Source organism: Megachile rotundata, chromosome 4, assembly GCF_050947335.1.
Source record: "Megachile rotundata isolate GNS110a chromosome 4, iyMegRotu1, whole genome shotgun sequence".
In the NCBI taxonomy this organism is placed as follows: domain Eukaryota; kingdom Metazoa; phylum Arthropoda; class Insecta; order Hymenoptera; family Megachilidae; genus Megachile; species Megachile rotundata.
In genome coordinates, this window is record NC_134986.1 from 2,225,502 (window position 1) to 2,239,393 (window position 13,892).

Here is a 13,892-nt window from a genome sequence, read left to right on the forward strand (position 1 = left end):
GAATATCTGTTCGAAGTTTTCGGCTGGCCAGTCGTGTGGGCAAAGAATATTAAAGGCAGAAACTGGCTACGGGTTCTTAGTATCCAGGATAGGCTTGGCTAATCGCTCGTAAATACGCAGTCGATGCTTCGCGTTGCTTCGCGTATTCGTAACCCATAAAGTTTGCCTGACTAGAATTTCAACTAGCCATGTCGTTCGGGCCTAACGTTGTGATCTTATCAACCCACGGACATGACTATCGAGGGCTATGTCATCAGCCTACAGTCGCTCATAAAAGTCTTTCATCCTATCAAATAGTCATTTTGATTAACACGTTCATCGTCATATTTCAGTGACGCATAAATTCATATTTAAGTTGATCATTTATTTTATATAAAAAAATCCAATGATAAATAATACTGAACTTCTAGATTTATGGAAAATTATTATTAAATAGAATTTTTCACAAAACATACAACAACAAAAAATAGAATTTTACTGGCATAGTAATCAGTCGGTTTCAAAACGTATAAAATTGATTAAAAATTAATCCATCTACAATAATCAAACTTTGACTATTGCCATTAACTGCGATAACTACACGTGGAGACAAGAGAAGAAGTCTTAGCAAAGTCGTAGTAAATAGCCTTCTTTTTCTAAATTCACTTTCAAAATTCTGAGCAAATATATAGAATTTTGTTTTCGAGCAAACCTTTCATCTCTCTATGACATATTGCAGTAATAGAGCTCAAGACGAAACACTGCACGCGTTTTTTTTAGTGTTGGGTACAGTGAAGATTAATTGACAGGGCTCGTTTGCACTAGGACATTTACTTCATATAAAATTAAAAACAGTTTTAATTTGTTGCTTATTGTAGATAGAATACTTATTAATTCCTTCATGAAATTCTTTTGCCAGGTTACCGGAAGTATAAAAGCATGGCAAAACCATGACACCTGAACACTCAGTACAATTTTGCTCGAATATTAGCCCAGAAACGGATCCAACCGATCGTGAACTATAATCGAATCAGCCATGATGCGTTATCTGATCGCAGTTCCTATCATAGCCGAGGAAGATGTTCTTCCTGGTGCTTTCGTGAGCTGTGAAGATGAGGAGGTAGGTGTTGGTAGACGAGGACAACAGTGAGTCGGTACGTGGGCCGTGATCCAGGGCCTTTACCAGTACCGGTCTTACCATCGGAACGCTGTTATCCTGCCCTCGAGGCCCAAGGTATACCGCAAGGACACGAAAGTGGCAGTTTTTGTCGCCAACGTTCTATCGTTCGCGGGCGGAGTACACGTTGGCACGAGCTAAAAGCTTCTTTTCTCGCGACGAGTTAGCGAAGAGGCCCAAACTCGCTCACGGTATATTATTGCATCGATAAACACGCCTACGTTTTTGTCTCAAGAAACGGTGCAGGCGTCTTAACGTTTCTGTCTGTGTCGTTCATTGAAATTAAGAAGAACCCGAAGAAACATTTCGTTCTGATTCATAGAGGAGTAAGCTTTCACTTCAAATGATTGCTGCATGCAGTTTATGTTGGACAGATATATCGTTCATGGCCTACTGATCAGTTTCTAATTGTAGTGCCTTTTATTAGGTCTTAACAATAATACTCATCTTTAATTAGCACTGACATTTATTAGATTATAAAGTATAAAATACACATGGATTTTACGACACGCATCTTAGTTTTACCGCGTTGCCGTAACTGTTGTTAGATCAGTTTCCGAACTGTCTACTATATGTCACTATAATAACACTAATTATTAAGACTAATTATTAGAACGCCTAAGGTAAAGAATTTTCAATCGTTGTATCATAAGAGATCTACAGGTGTGCGGAAGATTTTTTAAAATACTAGGTTAACCTTTTACTCCATAATACCGTGACGTATACTACGGTTTAAATATAAGCAAGACTCATGTTTTCACTTCAATCGAATGTTTGATTGAATTCCCATTATAATCGACAGAATGTGACGTTGGTTGTTTCTTGTACGGAAATATCTCATTATGGTAAAAAAGCAATTCAAGCATTTCAGACATGCGTGTGTGAATCCAATTTTTCGGCAATCGATAGTGCAGGGTGTGGTAAAATAACTTCCCACATTTTGATTCAGCATTGTTTAGGTTGTAGTAGTGTAGGAAAGGTCATAGTGAGCTCTTTCGGTAACATAAGATAACCTACGGTTTTTAGTATGCCATCGTAAGACAGCGAAGTATATATGTACTATACGTTTGTAATTGATGGAAACAAAAGTCATAAATCAGAGTTATTAATAGCTCTGACCATTTCGCACGCATTCCTTTTACACGCAATCTTTCCAGCTCTGAACGCTTCGATGTTAGAAAAAATCAAACCTCTTATATAACACATACCATATTATGACTATAACTGTATTGTATTTCTTAAATTCATAACAACTCTGTAATAATATTTCAATCACAATTTTTAATTTTATAATTTCTCATTGACATTTGTTAGAATCTGTTCAAAGTTTAAAACCTATACAGGATGTTACCTGTAACGTTACTCACGATTTTTCTCCCACTTGCAGCCACCTTACGAAAAAATGTTTAGGGCAATATTTGCAGGGTATGAAATGCACAATAGATATTAGTAAAGCAAATTTTTAAAACAGCTTGTTCTCTTGGCAAAGTCAAGGTCACCTTCGGTTTTTTAAATAGGAACATACATTTTTTTTATTCATAGTTTTAGAGGACATCGAGTCGAATTCAAAACATATATTACATGATATTTTTATTAACATATTACTCGATTTACCGAAGTAGAAATGTGAAGTAAAAGACTGGAATATTACGCGATAGAAGGCGGCATACATCTTAAACACGTAATTAAATAAAGTGTATTTTTCTTACATTCCAGTCGCGTGTTCACATTCAGTAATCTCTGTGGAACCAAATAATGGTTACACTACCAAAGTTGAAAGCTAAGTACTTAACATTTCCACTTCTGTAAATCGAGTAATATGTTAATAAAAATATCATGTAATATATGCTTTGAATTCGTCTCGATGTCCTCTAAAGCTATGAATAAAAAAAATGTATGTTTCTATTTAAAAAACCGAAGGTGACCTTGACTTTGCCAAGAGAATAAACTGTTTTAAAAATTTGCTTTACTAATATCTATTGTGCACTTCATACCCTGCAAATATTGCCCTAAACATTTTTTCGTAAGGTGGCTGCAAGTGGGAGAAAAATCATGAGTAGCGTTATAGGTAACACCCTGTATAATTAGCAAACTTATAAAGCTTCGAATATACTTCGTTTATGTTTGAGTGAACTTATTGTCAGAAGTAGCGTTCTTATTTTTCTAAATATGTATAAAATGTTCAAATTTACTTGTGGAATATTACAACTCATCGCTAACCCTAGGCTTTTTATATGTCTCACCTAACCTCTCTGTAAATTCTTTCCAGACTCTCCCTTTATTTTATCTGCAATAAGCATAATTTCATTTCATGCAAAAGCTGGATTTAAAGAAATGTAACAACCATACTTGCTTCTGTCTGTAACCCCTCCACGGGTAACGTCACAGATAACATCCAGTGATATTAAACTGACATCATAACGTCATAGATTACGCTGTGATTTTGAGTTACAGTTCTCACAAACGGGCAGGGTAGCGTTAGGTCAATCGGATATGTTTCATCTGTAGCAGTCATTTTTACCATGATCACACGGTAGATTTTCACACCTGTACACTCGAGTTACTCAGAGGGCACAATACAATACCATTAAATACCGAGTTTCTTTTTCTACTCTTCACAACTCTACAAATTCCTAAATCACCAAATTTTTACATTGTCAAATCTAAAATTTATTCCCTATATCTCAAATATTAAAAAAAAAGAACGTAAAATCCTTAAAATCCCGAATTTCAAAATCACCAAATTACTATATCCCTAAATTGTTAACCCACCACAAAATTCCTAAAAATTAACTAGTAGAAAGTTTTTCTCCCTTAATTGTGGATGGATTATTTTAAAATTAATAAATTAAGATCAAATACAAAAATAAATTTCCTTGAAAAGATCTTATATATTTTAATGGAAAAACAGTCAAGACTCTATGAAGCCGATGGATCTCTTGACTGCTCCATCCTATAACCCTGGGTAAAAAACACGTTGCAGTTTTAGTGCCAGATTTCCTTCGAGTGTTTGAACACTTTTCAGTTTTAGTAAAATTTTTAAAGAAAGAAGACCTTTTACTGAGTCGCTGAAATAAGGACAGTAACAGCTAAAAACATAAATGTATTTTTCTATACATTTCCAATAGTTGTCATATATGTTACGTCATAAGGAAGGCAGATTTACTCTTATGCGTACATTGTAATTCCGTTATGCCCAATTAAACCCGCATTCTTTCCAAATGACATCTTTCCTGCTGTGTGGAATACGTACGCTAGAATGTATATACGTTCGTTTCAACCAACTCTATACATATTCACATTTCCGCGTTATCTGGAACGCGATCTGATGGTTGGTATATCACAGCGTGGGTATACACGCACGCGACATCGCGCAGAGAAGTGGTGCAAAGCGAGTGATGCATGAGACGCAAACCAATGTGTCCCCGGTATTCTTAAACAGCGCTATTTATACCCCTGACTGCACAGACTAAAAAAACGGCCAAGGAGCGGGTTCCTCAATAAGGCAGCAGGTAGGCCGTACAGTGATTCAGAGGCAATTTTTCCAGCTGGATCAGACAGTGGCTCGGTTCTCTGTCTGTGTCCGCAGTTTCATCCACCATCACCGTCTGCCCTTCTCGTCTTTCCTCATCTCTTTCTCTGTATGTCCTGTTTCATCCTCTCTCGCGAGCTTTCTCACCAGTCCTCTGTCGTTTCTCGCATCCTTCATGCCGCTAATCCCGAATCATGGATCTTGTTGTCGCCTTGGTCTCATTGCCGGCCCGCGGTGATCCTTTAAAGGAGAACCGGGACAACGTGTCTGTTAATGACCACGCGTGCGAGCGAGCTCGAGCGTGCGAATCGAAATTAAAACGCGTCTGATTAAAAGCTGGCGAGTCTACTTAAGGGTACTTGTTCCGAATCTTCTTGACGAATTATTTTTATTTTGTTCTGCACATTTTCTTTATTACTACGCTATTGCATATTAACACTTTGCGGCTATGAACCTATTTTATGCCATTGGATTATTTTACTAGTAATACTAAATTAACGAAACCAATCGAAATGACAAATTGTAAATATCTAGTTATAAGTTATAAAATTATTAAGAAGCTTTTGCGTAAGTGCGTGTTTACTTCTGTTAAGATAAACGTGAAGATAGTCGTGTAAACTAGTATCATTTCTTTTTATTTATTTAGGTTAGGTCTTAGAAGACAATAGTACAGTGATGAAATAATATACCGTTTGTATAGATTCAAATCGATAAAGTTATACCTGTAGTAGCAATAACACTCAAGGAATCGTTACATTCTGTCGAGTATTTGATTGACGAGTCTCGCTTGTAACGCATTCCTAGTTTTACTATGATAACTCTTACTCGTATACTTAATGTTTCAATTTGAAGTTTAAGTCCAATTATAATTTTGCAAACTCAAGGCTCGCTGGATATACATATAAATGGACATAACGTTTTAACTTTCTTTATTTGTTTTAACATTGTAGCAGTGGACAGTAAATGCTGACTGGTGCACCGACAAATAAATCATATATCACAGGGTTAAATGTTTTGGTGTACAGTCTCTGCAACGCTTCTCTACCAAGAAAATAATCTTATCGCAGCTGATCTGTGAGTGACTTGCTTGTGTCTAAGCAACTATATTGGGTTGTTGTATATGTATTATATCTGATACAACGCGTGCTGTGGTAATATAACGAGAGTCTACTACAGATTATCAGGTTAGACGGGTTATCCCGCGTACTAGAGAATTGTAGCGTTTATAGATTATGGTTACGACTTCTGCAATTGATTGCTCAAGTTTTCGAAAACAACCCAAGAACATAATTTATTTGAATTTATTTGATGTTTTTCTTCTTAGAAGCAGTCTACTTCTACTTGAATCTGTTTCTTTTGCATATAAACTACCACTGCTGAGGTCATCAACGAAAGACCCTACAAACTTAAGCAGGTTTCCAAATAACACTACCAATACATACTGTCCTCTTAAACGGTTGTTCATCCAAACAGAAACCGTGTTCCACATTATTTAACATTCAGGTTACGCAACTAATTTTTTCAATTTTTTTTTGACTGACGAGTTTGATAAATAAATCGTTCTGCATGGGGTTAAACTGTTTAGTTTAACGATTAGACCGAAAAGATGCAACAAATTTTTATCTTCAACATTCATGCGAGAGGTTCTTTTCAAATTATAATGACTAGCCTTTTTTTTTACACTTCTATTTAAAATAAAGCTTCGATCTATAAAACATAACAATTTTGAAGGGAAGTGCAGTTAAAATAAAGAAATTCCCAACTTCCGAATTTAGTAATCTATTTCAGTAACCCGTACACCAAATTATTTGAGGGAAGTAAATGAAATAAATAATTTTTCAAGGGAGAAATTAATGAAAATTGATTGATTTGGTTCAAGCACATAAAAAAAATAAATTTTGTTTATTTTGCTATAAAATAAAAACAATATAGTACTACGTCGAATTCTGTTGTGGAACATGATATTGTTTATGCTACTTCTTAAATTTTTTAACAAATCTGCCTCGCTTGTTTCATTAGCTACTACATTTTCACGTAATTCGAACTCAATTGTATCAATGGCAATTATGAATTTACTTTTCAATGTCTCCTTGTGGAATCTAACGTCGATTGAATTCTTCCTTTGTTGGAACAATTATTTTATCGATATGTGACGTATAGCCTTGTTTGATTTAGACATGGCGTATCTTAAGATCATTTAATTCGATTCAAGAGAATATTTATTAGGTTGCGGAAATTCTTAGATATTATAAACCAGAAATTTCACAAAACACAAAAAGATAATCTTAAACTAATTTTCTTGTTTTATAAAAAAATGCTAGCAATTTCTACACGGTAATGCACTGTATAGTCATAGTTGTCTAGTTATATTTTCTTATGTCATTCTTCAAAATCACACAACAATACGTTAATCATTTAACACTTTGCCAACCGACTTTGGAAATTTCCGCACTTTCTGGTTAAAATTTAAAGAGCGCAGTTGCCAAAGTATTAACTGCAGAACTTAGTTTCAGAAATCCCTTATGGGAAGCACAATCGAAGTCAAGCAATAATGAGTATACGTCGACTACAGGGCGAATACGCCTATCACAAATGTTAAGAAAATAGTTTTTATAGTAAATAGTAAATTTTTGATTTTATTCGAGCATACACAATTACTATTTTTTTATATAGTAATACTCTTCAGCTGTACTGATATAAAGAGTTAGGATTGACATGCACAGTTAAGTGGTTAAACCGTTTGGCAATTGTTTTCTGAATGTCTAGCGGTAAGTTAGGTAAAACGTTCACAAGTGCAGCGAGGATTACTGCGGGATGTAAACAACAATTGGATATCTCAGAAATTTCATTTTGTAATAACAATAGATATCAAACGCAATTACCTGCTGACCGCAAATGCCCCATTCTCTTCCACTGGCAAAACTAAAAACTTGAAGTCCGATGAAAAGAAAGCAATCTTCAATTCAGTGTTGCCTAATTCAGTGGGAAGAATCATCTCGGTGTCTATTACCACGTCTCCCACGTTCCCGGATAACGAGCCAGGAACATTCACGTAAAATGCGATCGGTGCATAGTTTGCGCCGCGTCCTTAAAGATTTCGCATTCTCGGCCGAGCCGCGGAGAGCCGTAAAGCGTTATCAAGCGCAGAGATTTCGCTCGGTATACCGTTATCTCATTAGGCGAATTACCGAAGAACCACCAATGTTTATCGACGGCCCGATCGAGCTAATGATTGCCGATACTGACGACTACTCTCGGCAAAACGGAGAACACACGGATCGGTGTGGGCGTTGGGCCCCTCAATTAACATTGGAATGGCATTGCCGTCGATTTCATGTAGGCGTTTCGGTATTCGAGACACGTATTCCTTTCGTACGTTTCACTGTCGTTGTTAGTGTTGCTGCAAGTGGCTCCCTGATTTGTTCATGCGGATTCGTAAATCTTCGTCTACTGTACAGACACAGTTCGCAAAATTATAAGACACCCTATTCGATTTTCATACGGAAGCATTTGCTCTTGATTGTACATGTTAGTCAGAACATGTACAATCAAGAGCAAATGCTTCCGTATGAAAATCGCTACCAAGGCTAAACAGGTCCTATACCCGTGCATTTTTAGAAGATTTTGAAGATAATTTGGGGATACAGGAATGTTGAGATTTGGGATTTAATCCCTTAGGTACGACGCACCATTATAGTGGCTGTCGCGGATACCATCTCTCTGCACAACGATCCACCATAGTGGTTTTCGCGAATGTCATGATAGATTACCTAGTGTCATAGTGGCTCGCTCTACTGTTTTACTCGCCCACCGTTTGAATTCAATGATCGTTCTCATATGTTTTAATTCGCATTTTCTTTGTCTTGGCCAAGTTTTATAATTGTATTAACAGATCCCACAAAAATACGTTACATATACTTAAAAGATAACGACAAGTAGTGTAGGCACTATGGGCGAAGCACCTCTTTGCACTAATATACGATGCATATTGGAAACATTTGGAAATTAGTACAATACATATTTTGTGAATTTTTAACACTAGATTGCCTAAGGCAGTCATTTTGACTGCTTTTCAATTTCAATTATAAAAACAATTGTGTATAGAATGACACAGCTTCTTAGAATTTTGTGACTTTTTGTACAACATAGAAATGCGTTTATTAACCATTGTAGTTGCCTCCCCCCCTCTTTCATTTCCGGTATATATATGTGTTATACCTGTATTGCCCAAAGCAGTCATTTTGACTGCTTGGGAAATTTTAAATGATCAAATGATTCTTATTATTGAATTGAGTAAATTTCTTATATGACCAGTACGGCTCTGTATTGAAATAACAGTTTTCATTTTTTTCGATTACTGTCACATGATAAATTGTCGATTTGGACGTATACTTGATAAGTTGCAGTTTCTCAATAAGCTAAAGTAGTACTTGTTATTCGAATCTTTATGCAGTGATACTTGTTCTAACAAACTGTTTATTTCATTTCTTTTGCGTCCTAAATTCATGAAAGAAATGTCGAATAGAAGTGAGTTATTGGAAAAGCTAACGGACATAAGTGGAGAGTGCTCCAATGTAGAATTAGATGCAACAAATTCTGAACTATCATCTGAAGATGAAGCGGATTATATTCAAAGTGAATCAACTGACACTGAAGATAGCGGTGAAGAGTTGATCATCAATAATGAAAATGAAAGTGTCATCAATATGCCCAGGAAAAGGTGTAGAATGCTAAGTAGTTCAGACTCTGATGAAGAAACTGAAAACACCTTTCAGGAGACCGAAACAGTTGCGCCGATGGTACCGTGTGGTCAAAATTTGACGAAGGTGGTATTCCTGGAAGATTACCATCTACTTGTATTTTCATCAGGACGTGAGGACCCACAAAAATCAACTGCAACATCATCAAATGCAACCCATTCTAACAAATGCAAAATTTGTCAAATACGACTTTGCCACAACAACAAAACAAATAATATATGTGAAAAATGTCAAAAGTATGTTTGCGGAAGACGTACACATAAAAAGATTTCCACTTTCATTTGCAAACAATGTACAAAGAATAATGCATAAATTATTTTTTTTTCCTAAGTGAAGTAAATTTTTTTTATTGTTAATATTTACTAATAACTTGTTATATAACTGTAAATAATATAAAAAATATTAAAAATTAATTTTAAACAAATTTCTTTACACATTAGTTATTGTTTCACAATGCAGTCATTTTGACTGTTTTTAGGCAATATAGGTGTATACTAAGTTTCAGTCTTTCTAGTGTTAAAAAAGTAAATTGTCGAAGTTAAAGTATACGTGTTATATTATTGGGAAAAATTATAATTTAGTCATCAAAAACTTCTTTCCAATGTACTAATAACGCGAGTACATTGGAAATAACTAATAATAGAGAGCAATATATCGTTTACGCGTAATTCAAATCAACCTTTGCCGTACAGAGAAGCATACAGGAGATTAAGGATACCTCGGTACAGGTGACTAAGGATATAAAGATTCGGGATCTATGAATTGGGAATGGAGGAGTCTAAGAATATGGACTCTGCGGTTTCGGGATGGTAAAATTGGAATATTTGGATATCTGAAAATCTAAGAATTTGGAGTGTTATTAATTAATTAGTTTTACTTTTAGAGGTTTTTACTTTATATTCAATAACGCACGTTGTTACCTTAATGCCTTTATTACAAAGACTGCTAGGACAATATAGGAAACAATAGAATACATAATATATATATACAGTTTACATATTTACATAAAGGCGTCGCTTAGATATATGAAATGATAAGGTAGATTCCTTCTATGAATACAGCTAGCTATTACATTTACTCTCCAACATGGAAATTTTAAAATTTGAGAATTTCAAACTTTATAACTTTGAAACTGTGGAAATTTGAAAGTTGAGAACATTGACAATTTTTAAATTTTAAATAAAATGTTGGAGAATGTTCATAAGTTGTATCATCAAAAGAATGAATTGTATCCTGTGAATAATAGGTGGAAAATTTCTTTCTTTCATTTTCTAAACACAACTTTCTCAGAAAAATATTAATTTAACTTTTTCATTAATTTAATAAAAGGGAGGTGACACAACGCACAAGTGATTCATTGGTTAATTAAACATACAATTAAACTAAATATTGGTAATTAATTAATTTGACACTACGGCACAACGGCAAAGCAGAGAGGAGTACTGTTCAGCCGCGAACCGAAACCTTTGCCGCGGTTAAACGATTTATTGCAGGGCCCAAGCGGTTCGGCGCGTAAGCCATCATCAATAGTTTTTACTTCGGAATACGGGTCACCGGGGACCCTATTGTCTATCACATCCGGCCCGAACGAATCTTACCTTAGACATGTACGTATCATAAACCAGCTACAGCTGTACCTCTCATTTAAACAGTTTTTGACAAACAAAGGCATAGAATTTTTCTTGACCGTTACTTTCGGAAACGCGAGGGTGTTCAGGCGATTTCTTTTGTAAAAAATAGTTGGTCGAACGTTGAAGCTTGTACGGTTCGGATCGAGAGTCAAAGAAGTTAATCGCGAGTTAGAAGTTCCGCGTAACGTAACATAATATAACCAATGCAGGGTGGTTCGAAAATCATTCACGACGCCATTCGAGCGAGACCCTGCACTCCTCGAATGGGCCACGGTAGGGTGGTTAAGTCACACACTGTACATTGTTCGGGCGAGACCTACACCCTCGAACAGGCCACGGTAGGGTGGTTGAACGTACATACACTGTACACTGTTCGGGCGAGACCTACACCCTCGAACGGGCCACGGTAGGGTGGTTGAACGTACACACCACATGATCCGAGTGAGTCCTACCTTCTCAACTCGATCATCGTGAATAATTTCACGCAACGTGAATTATCACTCAAATCGAACAACACTGAGCGAGACCTTGTTCTCCTCATTCAACACGCAATCAACACAACGTACACATACTCGTACACATTTTCATTGTAGAATCATTAACGAATACATAATTTTGTAAGGGGTTTTTTATGCCGCAAGGCTTTTTCCCCTAATTCGAATCATTCGAGCCAATAAACGATCATGATTTTAAGGCTCAATTACGACTAAACAAACTTCATTTACCCTCTTCCTCAATCGAATTCATCTATTCCTTGAAACACGAAATTTCTCCATGTTGGAAAGATTTCGACGATACAAGTACATCGCTAAAATGCATCAGCACATACTAATGGCTAATATTAAAAGGGCTCAAAATAGCGGGAAGAGCAAATACCTTCATTTAATTATTAATGAAAAAATAATGGATACAAATATTAGTGTCGTTGAAGTGCTTTATCTGTGACCGCTGTTTAGGATATTTTTAATATACTAATGTACAACAACCATTAATTATTGGGTTAATGAATTTACATAATCAAAGAATTTAAATTGTAATATTCGTTACCGAAAATAAATTTTGTTACAATCTGTTTAAGGAATTTTAGAATTCAATTTTTTTAAAATAAAGTGCAATACAAAAAATATAATTCTTTTTTTTCCGATTTAGTTCTGCACATAAAATGCGTGACCGATCAAATATTTTCCATAAAAATAATCAATAATTAATTTTTTATGTAAACATTACAAAATATTCCTTAGAACACTCTTTACCCTAACAAAATATAAAAATTGGAAAAAGTAATAACAATATTTTTATTAACAACCAACTAGCTAAAAATCAGATTAATTTGGTAGAAAATACAATCAAATAATATTAAATGAATCATGTCCAAGAAAATTGAACAAAAATATGCACAATCTATGGAATAATTTTCAGAAAACTAAATTTTTATACGATTCTGGATTATACCGCTTTAAACAATGTATTCATATAATATAATTAATATATTAAGCAATGTATCGGAAGTTATCAATGCGACAAGTAACAAAGATTTTATAGAAAATTGAAGATAAAGAAAGGAGTTTTTCACAAATATTTTGTTTTCTGCTGTGTGACGGATCGGTGGGGGAAAGCCCAAAGGGGGTTCCCTAGAGTGGGGGCAGTTAGGGAAAACGGCCCTCCACGCACCGATGCTCACACCCACGGCCGATTTATTTAACGGGGCGCCAGTGCTGATGCACTCGTCCGCAGTAATCGCCCTTCCGGCTGCTCTGTCGGGAGCGGGAATTAGAGGGGGTCAGAAAAAAAATTAGTAAAAGACCCGCGAGTTCGTATCCAACAGAAAATGCTTTTATTCGGGCCCCAAGTAGGCCACGTAAGCAGAACAGAAAAACTATAGTGGGCCCCACGCGTTACAAGCAACGATCGAGAAAAAAGGGTCGACTCGCCAATTGCGAGGGAGGCTTTCGCGGCGCGGGGGCTTACGGTACGTGCGAGTACAAAAATAGAGAAATACAGAAATGCCGAGGTATTCGTCCGCGGAGAAACACGTCCTCTTAGGGGTCGTGGACAACAAGGGGACGTTGGTCCTAAATACTAAATACAGCGAAAGAAGATAGATTAGGGGGGAACGATGTCGTAGTAGACCGTTCGCGGCCTCTAGGGTCCTCGTCACTGGGGCCATGGGTCCTATCGCCCTCGCCCACGCGCAAATGAATAACAAAAAAAAAGAGAAGGGTAAGGAGATGACTCTTACCTTTTTGCGCAGGTGTATCCAAAAATCCACGCTGGGGCAGCGGCGACAACTCTCCACGCAGGCACACAATACAGTACACAAGCACGCAATACAGAAAAAAAAGCAATAAAAATGGAACGCACTACTATTAACAAAGAAAAACTGAGACGCAAAAAAAAGAAAAATACAAAAGAAAGAGAACGGACTTGGGCTAAAGCGAGGGGTTGTGGCGAAAAACTTCTCTAGCATGCGGCGGCTCGCTAGCTTCTCTCCTTCCTCGTGATCTTCTTCCCCGGTTCGCGGTATTCCCCCACCCCGAGGATTTCGGCGTCGAGGATGGGCCATTCCGTGGTGACGTTCGGTGGCCAGGTCCTGGGGCCCTCGAGAGGTGGCAGTTGGGGGTGGCTTGTCCTCAGGCCTGGCGTTTCCTGGTGGTCGGCTGCCGGTCGCCCCCGCGGAGGATGACGGGGTGGCGCCGCGACCGGACAGCCGATGTCTTCTTTGGTGGACCCATCCCGCGCCTCCGTCGCTCAGGGAGAGGTTCCTCCGCGACCGGGGACGACGACGGCTCCTTCCTGGTGGCTGGAGGGTAGAA

The 13,892-nt window shown here is 36.9% G+C and overlaps 1 long non-coding RNA gene across 3 annotated transcripts in view; it reads right to left on the bottom strand.

The window, feature by feature from the left end:
- Positions 1-13,563, bottom strand: part of LOC105663690 (uncharacterized) — a 122,983-nt gene extending 109,420 nt beyond the window's left edge. For 2 of the 3 annotated variants that reach the window (XR_013037878.1, XR_013037879.1), the window contains exon 1: positions 7,571-7,931. This is a non-coding gene — a long non-coding RNA (uncharacterized LOC105663690). Of the gene's footprint in view, positions 1-7,570; positions 7,932-13,318 lie in introns of those variants that run through there. The other variant, XR_013037880.1, reaches the window with a different exon arrangement.
- Between the last annotated feature and the right edge of the window lie 329 nt (positions 13,564-13,892).